Source organism: Cynocephalus volans, chromosome 7, assembly GCF_027409185.1.
Source record: "Cynocephalus volans isolate mCynVol1 chromosome 7, mCynVol1.pri, whole genome shotgun sequence".
Taxonomy (NCBI): Eukaryota; Metazoa; Chordata; class Mammalia; order Dermoptera; family Cynocephalidae; genus Cynocephalus; species Cynocephalus volans.
In genome coordinates, this window is record NC_084466.1 from 38,764,247 (window position 1) to 38,778,198 (window position 13,952).

Below are 13,952 nucleotides of genomic sequence, written 5' to 3' on the forward strand. Positions count from 1 at the left end.
TAGCAATTTTAATCACTGGATATCATTCAGACTAACTTTATTATTGACTAAGCCAACTGACTATCAATTTTCTTTTTTTTTTTAATTTTAATTTATCAATATACAATTAGTTGATTTTTGTGTCCCTTTACCAATTTTCAATAAATCTAACAATTATTAAGAGTAGATTATAGAAGCATAATGTCCCTGGTATCCTTGAAATTTACAGCAGCACTCCTGATTCAGGGGTCCCTTATTAAAAGGTGAAGATATATTTCCCCCCTTGCTAATGAGTAAATTAATACACTTTGAATGCTTACTTCTTCTACATAGGTCTATACTGCCTGATATTTCCTAATAGCAACAGTTCCCATGTTTAGAATTTTTTTTCCTTCCTCATTCTCTAATTAATTTCTTGTTCTTTTCTCTGCATCATACCTACCCTGATATCAGTCTGGGGGACCTTCAATGTGTTTCTTTTATTTATTTATTTATTTATTTATTTATTTATTTGCTTCTATCCAGTCCATTCCTGAGACATCTTAAATCTATATTCATACAGTTGCCCTTTTATATCACAGCAATAAAATACCTTTGGCCCAGAGCTCTGCGATTACAGGTAAGGGTGGGGGAGGGAGATAAAGGCAAAGTGTATTAATTTCTCCAATCATCCCGAAGAGAAATATTTATACCTTTAAAGAAACAAAAAAGAGAGTTGCAATTTAAAAAGAGAATGGGAAAGAGAAATTTGACAAGTTTTCATTTTAGCTCAAAGTAATTTTTCTTTCCAGAGGAGATATTTACCCCTACAATCTGTCTCACGTAAGCTATTCTTATGTGAGATTTCTTCTTCTAAAACATTATAAAATTTCTATTTCTTTGTTACATCTTTAATCACCACTTCTTGATAAGATCTGGTTCTGGTCCAGATATTTCCAGAAAGTTGATAACCATTTTTTTTTTTTTTTTTTTTTTTACTAGCAGTGTTCTACTTGACAATTAAATTAAGTTTAAAAATTCTAAAAATAACTGGATATGATTATCTTTCTGGTTAGCTCATGTATTTTAACTTTGCTGTTATATCCTGCACTATAAATAGATCATAGGGGCTTTACAAACCCTAAGTCACTGAAGATTGGGTATTGGTTGGGGCTGAGGAATTTTAGCACATTCTCACATCACTCCTGGAGTCTGCTTCTATTGTTAGGCTTATCACCCTCTATTGTGATGCGTATCTGTCTATCCTGCTAGATTGAGAGCTCTTTGAGGGCAGGAACTGTGGCTAGTATCAGATCCTACTCCAAGTAGATGACTCATAGATGTTTGGTGAGTGAGTAAATGAATTCCTTTGTGTTTGAGTGTACTGAAAGATTCCTCTTAGCACATTCCTGTTCCGCTCCCTCTTTGCTCTCCATATGCAATCTGATCTCCTTTTATTTTCATGCACGTAACCCCCCACGTCTTTCCCCCTTCAGCCTTTACACCTGGCTCTCTGATCTCTCTGCTAGAAATGCTGGGGGCAGGAAGCCTGGGGAAAAGCCTGCCCTGGATTGCTCACCACAGTTATGTACATTGCTAATCTTGATGTCATCGCTTGTCTTTTGGATATCTAAAGCAGTCTTTCAAAAAAAGTAGTCTTAAAATTTTGTACTACTAAATGACCTTGGAGATTCCTAAAAATTCCAGGATTGGAAGATAAAATAATTCAGGTCTGTTTGTTTTCATGGAAATTCCTGCTCTTGATACAAATGAGGTAGCAAGTCCTAGGCTTCTAGAGTCAGTCTATGAGTTAACCAAAAAGCATTATGGAAAATGTAGACTCTAAATATAAGAGTAAATATAAGAGTGCATCAATAACACTAAAGGGCAGAGTCGAACTAAGCAAAGTCTGTGGGCCCTTGATCCAATCTCCCCTCCTCCCAATCTCTACTAAAATTTGAACAAATTCTTCTCCCTTGCCTTTTTGCTTACCCTGTAAAGGATTTTTACCATGTGTTTTGATTACCTGCTTGGGTGTCAAAATCACCTGGAACACCTATTAAAATTCAAATTCCTGGGTCTCCTGCCATGAGGGGGGTGGGTGAGACAACCCCCCCCCCCCCCCACATTCTGAGTTCATGAGGCTGAAATGGCACAAGGAATGCAGATGTTTAACTAGTTCCCTGGATCTCAACACTGGCCAGATTTAGGATACAGGGACCTAGGGTAAAAGAGTCACTAAAAAAGCCAAGACCTTTCCTTCTCCAAGGATCCTACCACCTGCCAGTAACTGGGTTTTGAGTAATTTAAAGGCTTTAACTCTTGGCTACTAAATTAAAGTGGCTTTCAGTAAGGTGGTCATGTTAAATAAATATTATGGGAGGCCATTGTTTTGGGCTAAGTTCCTGTACTACTGCACTAGGCCACAACAGACCAGACTAAAAAACCAAGATGGAGTCATCCCTGCTAAGCTGCATGTCACTTAGGTTGTGGTCTGACCTCCCAATAAGTCAGGAGAGATAACAGCTAATTTCCCAAACAGGCCAGTTTAAATCCTCCTTCAGTATGATAATGAAGTTCCCTCTGTTTTAATTCTTACATAAAAGAGACCGCCTGAAGTAACCTGGTGTTCAACAATTCATCATTTTTCTGTTGTTCTGTCTCCTTGTCCCCACTTTACAAGGAAAGTAACTTTGAAATGACCAATCTGCTTTTTGTTCTTTGTTTCCACATTTTGTGTACTTGTTAATAAAGCTTTGTATCTGTAATAAACTTTTGTTTTTGTTTTTGCGGCTGGCCAGGATCCAGGATGAAGATCCAAACCTTTAGATCCTGGTGTTATTAACACTGCGCTCTAATCAACTGAGCAAACCGGCCAGCCCTATTTGTAATAAACTTTAGAGCACTTCTCTGACTCTGCCACATGGTGTTTCCTGGGTCAATTCTCAAATTTGGCTCCCAATAAACTTTACAAAATTATTTCTGCCTCAACAGCCTTAATTTCAGTCGACAGTCAGAAGTGAGTGGGAGAAGGTAAGGAGTTGAACTCAGCTGGGAAAAATCTAATGGGCTTTTGTTTTGTTTTGTTTTGTTTTCTTTGTTGTTTTTTGGGGGGGGCAGCTGACTGGTATGGGGATCCAATTTTTTCCTGTTTTTGTTTATTGGTGGTTTTTTTGGGTGGTTGGTCAGTATGGGGATCTGAACCCATGACCTTCGTGTTATGAGGCTGCGCCTTTTTTTTGTTTAAGGAGCATACAATATGATTTGGTGAGACAAATAAAGAGGTCTTCAAAGGCTGGAGAAGTGGCACCCTCAAAGTGTGAGCATCAGAGAGGTTTTCTTGTCAAAATGAAGAGGATAGAGAGTGTTTAAGAACATGGGAGCAACTACAGCAGAACCATTAAAACAAACATGACAAATTGGCAGGCGTTTGTTCAACAAACATCTAATGAGCCCCCGTCCGCCAAGCTCTGCTCCAGGTGCTAAGGGTTCAAGGCTCTCCATGCATGGTCCCTACCGAGCACAACTCAGTGGAAATCTCTATGAGCCATGAGCAATTAAAACTCAACAAGGCCAACCTCATTTTGCAGAAAAACATGAGGAGTGCAGCATCTAGGACTTTCTTATTTAAGCACTGGAATTCTGAAAGTTTGCTAAATGAAAAGTTCACTTAGTTTCCCAGTAACATTTCCCTTGGTCAAAGAGGTAAAGTGGAATGTTTTTTTGACACTATCCCAGTTCATGTCTTTATCATCTTTCTTCCACATTTTTACAATCGCATCCTGGTCTTGCTGACTCTGGCCCTTCCTATAAGCTTTACATACTAAACCAAGATTAATCGCCCTTGTTCAGAAATGTTCCCCGGCTTTATAGTATGGAACAAAATAAAACAAAAAGAACTGAATTAAACTTGCCATCTCGATCCCCAAAGATCTAGCCTCAGTATCTCTTGCCGAAACAGTCTGGGCATTCATTCATGCACGCACTCATTCATTACACAAGAAGTATGTATTGAACTGTTGCAATTTACTGAGGCTTGAGGACACAGAGGAGAAAATAAGGAAGAGTTTCCGCCCTCAAGAAGATAAAAATGGAAAAACATATAAGGAATGTATTTATAATAATAAAATAATCACTTAATGATTGCAAATCCAATGTAGTGGGTGTATGTAAAGTTCAGACGAGTCTTCATGAGGGTGGGATGGAGGATATCTGCAAAGTCTCCGAGGAAAGCAATTTTGTTAAGGGACGCCCCAACCCCTAGTGACCTTAACATATGCATTCTGCTTCTGTACAAGTCGCTTGCTAAAATACATTGGGGAATAAACAGAGTAGCATGGCCAACGCCATTTTAGGCGGCTCTGCCATTTTAGCCTGAAAAGTCCCTATGGGGAATCCAGGGTGGGGAGGGGCTACAGGGCTACCCACAAAAATTAGCTTATGTACCGCTGGCTTGCTTGCATTGGCTAGATCGTGTCAGGTGCAAAAATTCCCGCCTAGCTAAAAATAAATCTGCGAGAGGTTTCAACTCGGGGCTGCGCTCCTCGATTGGCCTGCGTAGCCCTGGCTGCCAGAAATAAACTCTTTTCCTTTTGCTATCACCCGGTTCTCGTGGGCAGATTTCTTTTACCTGACGGATGTTGGCCATAAACAATTTTTGAGCTGAAGCCAAAGGATGAGGTAGAATGTTCCAACTGGACAAAAAAGGAGAAAGAATAATGCCATGTGTGAAGACCAGGGTAGTATGAGCAAAGACGGCAGGTTGTGCCACCCGTGAGCTGGGAGTTTGCTATTGCAGAGCATGAGACAGAAGAGGGAAAATATAAGGGGGTGTGTCTGGGCAGCAGGTATGAGACAGCTCACGAAGACACCAACATTTAGATATTTATCATATGGCTGATTAGGAGACATTGAAGAATTTTGTGCAGAGGGAGCAACATGATCAAATTTAGAAAGGTCACCTCCAGCAATGTGGACAATATTTGGGGGACCAAGTCAGCAGGAGGGTGAGACAGAAGACAGGTTAAGAGAGAACAACAGACTGTGGTTCAAGCCAGACCCAGTGAGGGTTTTCCTCATCATTCAAATCAACTTAAACTCCCTCTCGTTCCTCATTTTAAAACCCCAATTTCTTGTTGTATGGTTTTGTTCATGTTCTTTTTTTTTTTTTTTTTTTTTTTTTTTTTTTTTTTAAAAAGATGACCGGTAAGGGGATCTTAACCCTTGACTTGGTGTTGTGAGCACCACGCTCAGCCAGTGAGCGAACCGGCCATCCGTATATGGGATCCGAACCCGGGGCCTTGGTGTTATCAGCACCGCACTCTCCCGAGTGAGCCACGGGCCGGCCCTGTTCATGTTCTTATATCCAAGAATGTTCCCATCCACCCCGCCAATTCCACACATGCAAATTCAACCCAAATAAACCTCTCCTACAGGTTTTCCCTAAAACCCCTGAGGGGAGGAATCTCTTCCTAATTTTATCAGCATCTCTCCCGAGGCATCTAGCATTTTTTTTCCTTACTTGATGTGTATGCAGTGTCTCTTCTACCACCACAAGGTCGTAGAGAAGGGAGCAGAATTTAGGCATCGAACATGTCTGGGGCCAGTCCGTGGCTCACGTGGGAGAGTGTGGTGCTGACAACACCAAGTCAGGGGTTAAGATCCCCTTACTGGTCATCTTTTTTAAAAAAAAGAACACACATCCAGGGTAGATCTCACATCCATGACTTATGCTACATTACTTACCACAACAAGTTTGCATTTCCTCATCTCTAAATGGGACAAGTAAGATCTGTTTTGCAAGGTCTTTTTGAGGAATAAATGAAATAACACACATCAGGTACCATGAGTGGTGGATGTTGATGCTGCACTACATCAATTTCTCTGATACTGGATCCATGACTCATCTGCCTTTGACTCTGCCACAGCGCCTGACACAGTGCTTTGTTCAAAGCCAAAATTCAGTATATGTCTGATGAATAAATAACAGCAGCTAGCATTATTGAGCTCTTACTAAGTGCTAAGCACTGTTTTAAGAGCTTTATGTGGGTTATCTCTTTGAATTCTCACAATAATCCTATAAGGCAGGTACCATGATTACCTCCATGTTACATCTGGTAATGTTTTGCTAACTTCTTTAAAGTTCAGCAGTGAACACAAGGAGAGAATGACTCATAATTCACACAAAGGTTCTTTCTGGGCAGGTTTACCCACTGGTGAGGAATCCATGTTCTACAAGTATTTCTTTTAACGTGTTGTCATTTATTTGAAATTCTCTTAAAGAATCTTCTTTTGTTATTTCATTTTCACTTTTTTTTCACTTTTTTTTTTTGGTGGCTGGACAGTACCAGGATCTGAACCTTTTCTTTTGTTATTTCATAAGGGGTGAGGAGAAAAGAAAAAAGGAAAAAAGAAAAAAAAAAAAAAAAAAGAATCTTCTGTTGAGTTACTAAAGAACTACCTCTTTTTGAAAGGCAAACACTCCTAATTCACATCCCAAAAGAAAAAATAAAAAAGAAATGAAAGGCAAATGACTCACAAATTTAACCAAGTAATTCTTACTGGCTTTTAACATTTTAGCATCAATAATTATTTCCAGCTTTAGCTAGCGGATTTAGGCAATTGATCCAGAGGGACAGGTCCCACAGAGAAGGGACACAGCAAGGAATATCCAGGGCAGAAATCATATCTGAAAGTAGAGTCTGGTAAACAGCGAGGGCCCTGAGTGTCTAACATTCCTGGATTAGAAGATATAGAAAACTCTTTGCAAAATGGTGTCTGTCAGGCCCAAATCACACACATAATACCATCAGTTGACCCATATTATATCAGGTTTTTCCTGCCATAATGTCTAGTGGCTGAGTTACTTACTTATGGAATCTACAAAAAATATTATGTAGACCAGGAGTTCTCAGTTGGGGTCAATTTGCCCCCCTCCCCCCAAAGGAACATTTAGCAATATCTGCAAGCATTTTTGCTTGTCACAGCTGGGAGGGTAGCACCAGCATCTAGTGGGCTGAGGCCGGGATGCTGCTAAGCATCCCACAATGTGCACGACAACCCCACACAACGAAGAATTGACCTGTCCAGTATGTCAATGATGCCAAGGTAGAGAAACCCTGATATAATAGGCAAAGTTGGCTTATTAATTCCAGAAAGGAGCTCACATACTCTGCTGTTCCAGTTGCCTGGGAAGGGTGTGGACCCCTTAAAGTGGACAAGGTCAGAACAAGTTGCTAAGAGACTGTTCATCTACATCGTTCTATAAGTTTGCTTGCTTACCAATGCCACCTGGGCTGCACATTCTTGGTGGCCTTCACCTCTTCACTTTTTTGTCCCCCTCACTTTAATTCTGTCCTGGTGTGAAACTGATCAGAAATACAGTCCTTCTGAATAAGTGTTTAGCCTTTCATTCAGATGGCTGTCTGGGCTGAGTTGTGTCCCTCACAAATTCATGTATCGAAGTCCTAAACCCCTCTACCTCAAAATGTGACTGTATTTGGAGATTGGGTCTTTAAAGAGATTATTAAGGTTAAATGAGCTAATTAGGTTGAGCTCTAATCCAATATGATGTCCTTATAAGAAGCAGAGATTAGGATACAGATACACGCAGACGAAAGATGACATGAACATGAAGCTGGCCATTTATAAGCCAAAGACAGAGGCCTCAGAAGAAACCAATCCTGCTGACACCCGAAGCCTCCAGAACTACAAGACAACAAATTTCTGCTGTTTTGTTTTCTCCGGCTGGTCCAGAGATCCGATCCCTTGACCTTGGTCTTACAAACTGACTCTCTAACCAACTGAGCTAACCCACCAGCCTTATCTGCTGTCTAAGCCATACAGACTGTGATACCTGTTACAGCAGCCCTAGCAATCTAATACAGTGGCTATAAAAACAGGACATTAACATCGATACGGTGATAATATCTAATCCACAGACCCATTCAAATCTTGCCAATTGCCTCTGTAAACATCCTTCAGAAGCACACTTATTTATCCGGTCCAGGATTTATTCAGGATCACTCATTGCATTTCGTTGTCATGTCTCTTTAGTCCTCTTCAATCTGAAACAGTCCCTCAGTTTTACTATGTCTTTCATGACATTTTTGAGAAGTATAGGCCAGGTACTTTCTAGAATGTCTCTCAATCTGGTTTCATCTGATTATATTAGTCCATTTCTGTTGCTTATAACAGAATACCTGAAACTGGGTAATTTATAAAGAAAAGAAATCTATTCCTTACAGTTATGGAGGCTAGGAGGTCCCTAGTCCAGGGGACACATCTGTTGAGGGCCTTCTTGGTGGTGATTCTCTACAGCAGGGTTACAACCGTACAGAGGCTGTGCAAAAGAGTATCTTTGTTTTGGAGAAATGCATCTTGAACTATTTAGGGGCTACTGGCCATAATATCAGAAACTTCCAAATGGTTCAGAAAATGTATACAGAAGAGACAGAGACAGAGACACAAAGAGAGACAGAGAGAGAATAATAGGCAAATATGGTAAAATGGTCACAATTAGAGAATCTAACCTGAGCGTATACTCAAATCTTTTGCTCAATTCTTGCAACTTTTCTACACATTTAAAATTATTTCAAAATAAAAAATTTAAAACACGCACACACACACACAAAATGAATACAATGGCTTATTTTATGTTTTATAGTCATTCTTAATCATATAAACCAAATGCAAAGAATGTTTTCAGGAGTTCTTGATTTCTAAATTGCTGCTTTAAGCATGTAAATTCTTTATATTCTGTTATCTCCCCAAGGTTAATATCAACAATATGAGACAGTTGCTGAGGGTTGGGGTTATAGTCTCTGGCCTTGAGACAGATCGTACATGCTTCCCTCTTCAGTAAGAAACAGCTGTCCTGCCTGTTCCTTGATCTGCGCTTGGTGAGGGAAGACTTCACGCCACCAGCTACCTCCTGAATTTTTTTCTTTTTCTTTTTTTGTGGTTTTACTTTTTATTTCATCTTTTTTTGTTGTCTTACTTTTTTATTCTGGAACTGGGCTTCTCCTCCGGTGGTGGATAGCCACCTATGACCCGTTACAACTTCAAAATCCAGTCATCACAATTAAAAACTTCTACTCTTTAAAAGACATGTCAGGAGAATGAAAAAGAAAAAAAAAAGGCATTGACCGGGAGAATAAATTGCAAAGCTTACATGTGATAAAGGATTTGTATCTAGATTGTCTAAGAACTCATAACAATATTTTTTTTTAAAACCTTTTTAAATTGGCAAAAGATTTAAACAGACATTTAACCAAAGAAGATACACTGAGGACAAATAAGCACATAAAAGATGCTCAACATTATTAATCATTAGGTAAATGCATATTAAAAGCACAATGAGATACCACTTCACACCTATTAGAATGACTGAAATTAAGAAGACTGATTAGTGTTGACAAGGATGTGGGGTAACTGTAATTCATAAACTGCTGGTCAGGAAATAAAATGATATCACCACCTTGCAAAACAGTTTGGCAGTTTCCTGAAATGTTTTTTGTTTGTTTGTTTTGTTAGTCTCCTTAAATGTTTAACATGAATCAACCATATGATCCAGCCACTTTACTCCTTATATACAACCAAGAGAAAAGAAAGTTTACATCAATGCAAAGACTTCTACACAAATTTTCATAGCAGCCTTGTTTGTAATAGCAAAAATTAAAAAAAATTGGAACCAACCAAACATCAATCAACAGGTGAATTGATAAACCGTGGTAGAGCCATACAATGGAATGCTACTCTGCAATAAAATGAATGAACTAGTGATACGTGCAACATGGATGAGTCTGAAAAAGAATTATATACTCAAAATGATTAAAAGAAACCAGACAAAAAAGAGTGCATACTGTATGATTTTATTTATATGAAACTCTTGAAAATGAAAAGTAAATTACACCGACAGAAAGCAGATCAGTGGTTGCCTGGGAAAAGGAAGGGGGCAGGAGGGGTGAAGGATGGAATTATAAATTGGCATATGGAGGCTTTTGGGGTGATAGATATGTTCATTATCTTGATTGTGGAGATGGTTTCAGAGGTGTATACATATGTCAAAACTTATCAGATTGCATGCTTTAAATATGTGTAGTTTATTGTATGTCAGTATACTTCAATAAAGCTGCTTAAAAGAATCAATCACAATAAAAGCAAGATCTATGTGGGACCACTTTGTTGGTTCTCATGCAGAGGGCAGTCAAAAATCGTTCCTGAAGGAACCTATGGTGCAGAGTCAGAAAGATAGCTTTCTTGTACACTCTGTGTTTCATCAATGTGGTTCCAAGACCACAGTAAGCGAAGCCCAAGGAATGCCACACTCAGGGGTACCCACTGTGACTCATCCCAGGGTCCCTTCTGGGCCTTCTTGTGTATGGAAGATGAAGGAGAGTGACAGGTTGTTGGCTCTAATCTCAGATAGCAAATTAGGGCTGGCCAGTTAGCTTCACTGACCAAGGGCCAGCTGCCAAAAATAATATAAAAAAAAAGAAAATCAAATAGCAAATTAAACTTACTGTTTAATCTTTCTGCTCTTCACTATGAGGAGAAAAAGATATTTAAAATTCATGGTAGGGTCTAAAGCACTGTAATTAAGTGTAGTCCATGTAACTGTCATTGGCTTGTAGTAATACCAATACAAATGTTGAAAATAAGCACTCAGAAATGTACGTGGCAATTTCACAGAGTGATTATTACATCTAATTGTATTAAATCTATCATATCTAATAATGAGTTTGGGCTGGTACTTTATATACCTTTATTTCATTTTACTAGGAAATATTTAATATTTTATTTAAAATGTTTCTATTAATATTTTATTTTTCTTATATTTTTTCAGAGCTATTAGTCCATAACAGATTGGAAATTTAAAAAACTGGTTCTTCATCACAGATAATTTGAAAAGTATTGGTCTCAAGTCGTTCTCCTCTTGCCTGCTGTGGACATTCTTACAACTCAAAATGTATGCATATGGAGAAAAGGTTAAAAACCCTTTAGTAGAACTATATTAATAATAGTGTGAAAAACATTTGATGACAGGAAAATTATCATAACATATGTGGAAAACAAAGCAGATTACAGAAGAAAATGTCCAGAATAATCCTGAGTTTGCAAAACAGATTTATGAATGGCAGAATAGGGACAGTGGTTATCTCTCAGTGGTACCCAGCACAGATTACCAGGTTAACATCTGAAAAATAAATGGTCAAGCCACAGGAACCCTCATTTTCTTCATTCAGCTTCACTATATTTTTTACAGCAAGCATGTAATACTTTGAAATGTAAAATTTTAACAAATGATAGAACTACTTTTGGAAAGTTATAGGCTTATTGTAAGAAAGAATTAAGACTGTTTTGTTTTGTTCTTTGCCTGCATGGTTGCATTCAGATTAGATTGTAAAATAATTAACTTTTCTACAAAGGAAAGGAATAGCACCTGTTTAAAAATCAAGTTTAAGTTGTTTTAATTCAATGGAATATTTTCATATTTTTCTAAAATAAAATATCTGAAAATTTGCAGCTGAGCTTCTACTTTGTACACAGGCAAATTCTAAATAATTGAGTAGTATTAAATAATGAAAACAATGGAGAGAGGGTCTCTACTTGTAATTGACAACGCTATCCGTCAGATTTCCGTAATAACTGGCATTTTACTGCAGGCTATGTGCAAATGATTTGAACATAACATTTATGCCTGAAATAAAACTCTTCAATTGTTTTCTTCTGCCAAAAAAAAAAAAAAAGCTGGGGAAAGAAAACATCTAATTTTAATGTAACACTAAATCCAAAGGCAGTACAGCTGTTTGGTTTTGGTTGTTTAGCTCAGCTGTTTTATTCCGAGAAAAGCACAGCTGCCTTTTGATGTTGTCTGTTATTCAAGACTGCACTTTAAGGGGGTTAAATGCATGAGAGCTTGTAGACCACTGGCAGGTCCATCTCTCCTGCTGCAGTGCCATTTCTTGGTCTCGTTTTTCCATTTCAACATTGGCTATCCGAGTTCCTTCCCTTGTACTTTGCTCCTCTCTCTAGAATTCTGCTCCCAAGAGCAGCACTGTTACTGAAATGATAAATTAGTATTTTTTTTTTCCTTCTTTTTGTTTTTTGTTTTTGTTTTTGTTTTGTAGGCGGCCGATACCAGGATCCTGAACCCTTGAGGTTTTTTTCTTTTCTTCAAGGACAATTTTTGAGAACCTGTTCTGATTTAAAATGACATAACTGGCTGGACGGTTAGCTCAATTGGTTAGAGTACAGTGTTATAGCACCAAGGTCAAGGGTTCAGATCCCCATACCAGCCAGCTACCAAATAAATAAAATACATAAGAAAAATAAATATATAAAATGACATATCTAGATGTCATTAAGAAATTCTTAATTTTGAGGTGTACAAATGGTATTGTGGTTATTTTTTTTAAAAGTAATCTTTAAGTGACACATACTGCAATATTTACAAATGAAATGATAAGTCTGAGATTTGATTCCAAATAATCAAGGAGAGGAAAGACAGGGAACAGGTGGGAGTATAGGTAAATTAAGGTTGACTATGAGTTGATAATCGTTAAAACTAAACTAAAGAATGTCCATTATACTGTTCTTTCTACTTTCATATTTGTTTGCAAATTTTCATAATAAAAAAGTTGTAAATATGATAAATTTAAAAACATAATAGTGCTGAGAACACCAAGGTCAAGTGTTCATTCAGATCCACACACTGGCCAGCCACCAAAAAATAAATGAAAAAATATTTAAATTTAAAAAATAAAAATAAAAACATAAATATTTATATCCCTTCACCCCTCAGTTTCACATCTATCCTACAGTGACACTTAAACATATGCACATTTATGTATGAAGATGTTTCCTTTATAACACAAAGTCAGGGGTTCAGACCCGCATTCTGGCCAGCCACCAAAAAAAAGAAGATGTTTCCTATGACATTATTTGTAATAGTAAATAGTAAATAGTAAATAGTAAATAACTGAAAACTATATTCATATCCAACAATAGTAAATAGTAAATAACTGAAAACTATATTCATATCCAACAACAAGGAAATGGTTAAAATTAACTGTAATTCAACTATTTTTATGACCTCCCCACCCACAACTTAGAGTTAGTTAATGTAGGAGAGTGTTAATAAAAGTTAGAACATACTACTTGTAAGACCCTGAATGACATTCCAAGGAGGAAATCTCAGACTGAATGGAAGTCAGGCAGTTCACTGAGAATTGCTCAGCACAATACCAAGCCCCCTGAAAGGAGAGTAAATCATCCACTTGGAAATCTTACGGATAACTATGCCAACAATCCTGGTGACTCAGAACAAGAGTGCGCTGACAAACAGGGCAATGTCACTTCCTGCCTCGGGAAGTCTCCTGATGGGGAGGAGAGGCCTGTGGCAGGTAAAGAAGATCAAAGGCCTGGGAACATCGCCCTCTTTCCCTTTATCCTTGCCTCCTCTTTAGGTATAATCACACCAGGAATGTAGTCGTCCTTCTGTTTCCACAGTGGCTTGTATTATCTGGCTTGGATGAAGTTTTTTCAAGTCAGTGGACAAAGCACTTCCTGTAGGCCCTCCCAAGTTCTGGGGCCTGTTCCTATCATGGCAGCTCTGATGCTTCACCGTTCCTCGAGGGACAGTCAGGATCTGCACTCTCCTCTCCAGCAGATTCGTCCACTTACCGTCATCTTATCTGAGCTCACCTGCTACTCTTGGCAGGCCCAGGCTAGCCATACCCTGGCACAGACTCCTGCCCGAAACGGAGCTTGGAAAGCCCTCTAGATGAGCTGGAAGCTGCCTTCATGTCCGGTCTTCTCAGTTCCTCAGCTCTGGGGGGCTGTATGCAGTGAGTCTCCTGACTCTTGAAACGGGTGTGCTGTTGTGGAAAGAGTCGAGGAGCTGAAATCTGAATTCCCAGCTCTGTCTCTCACTAGCCCTGTTTCCATGAGGGAAAACAAGTCACTTAAGCTTCCTGACATTATTTTCCTCG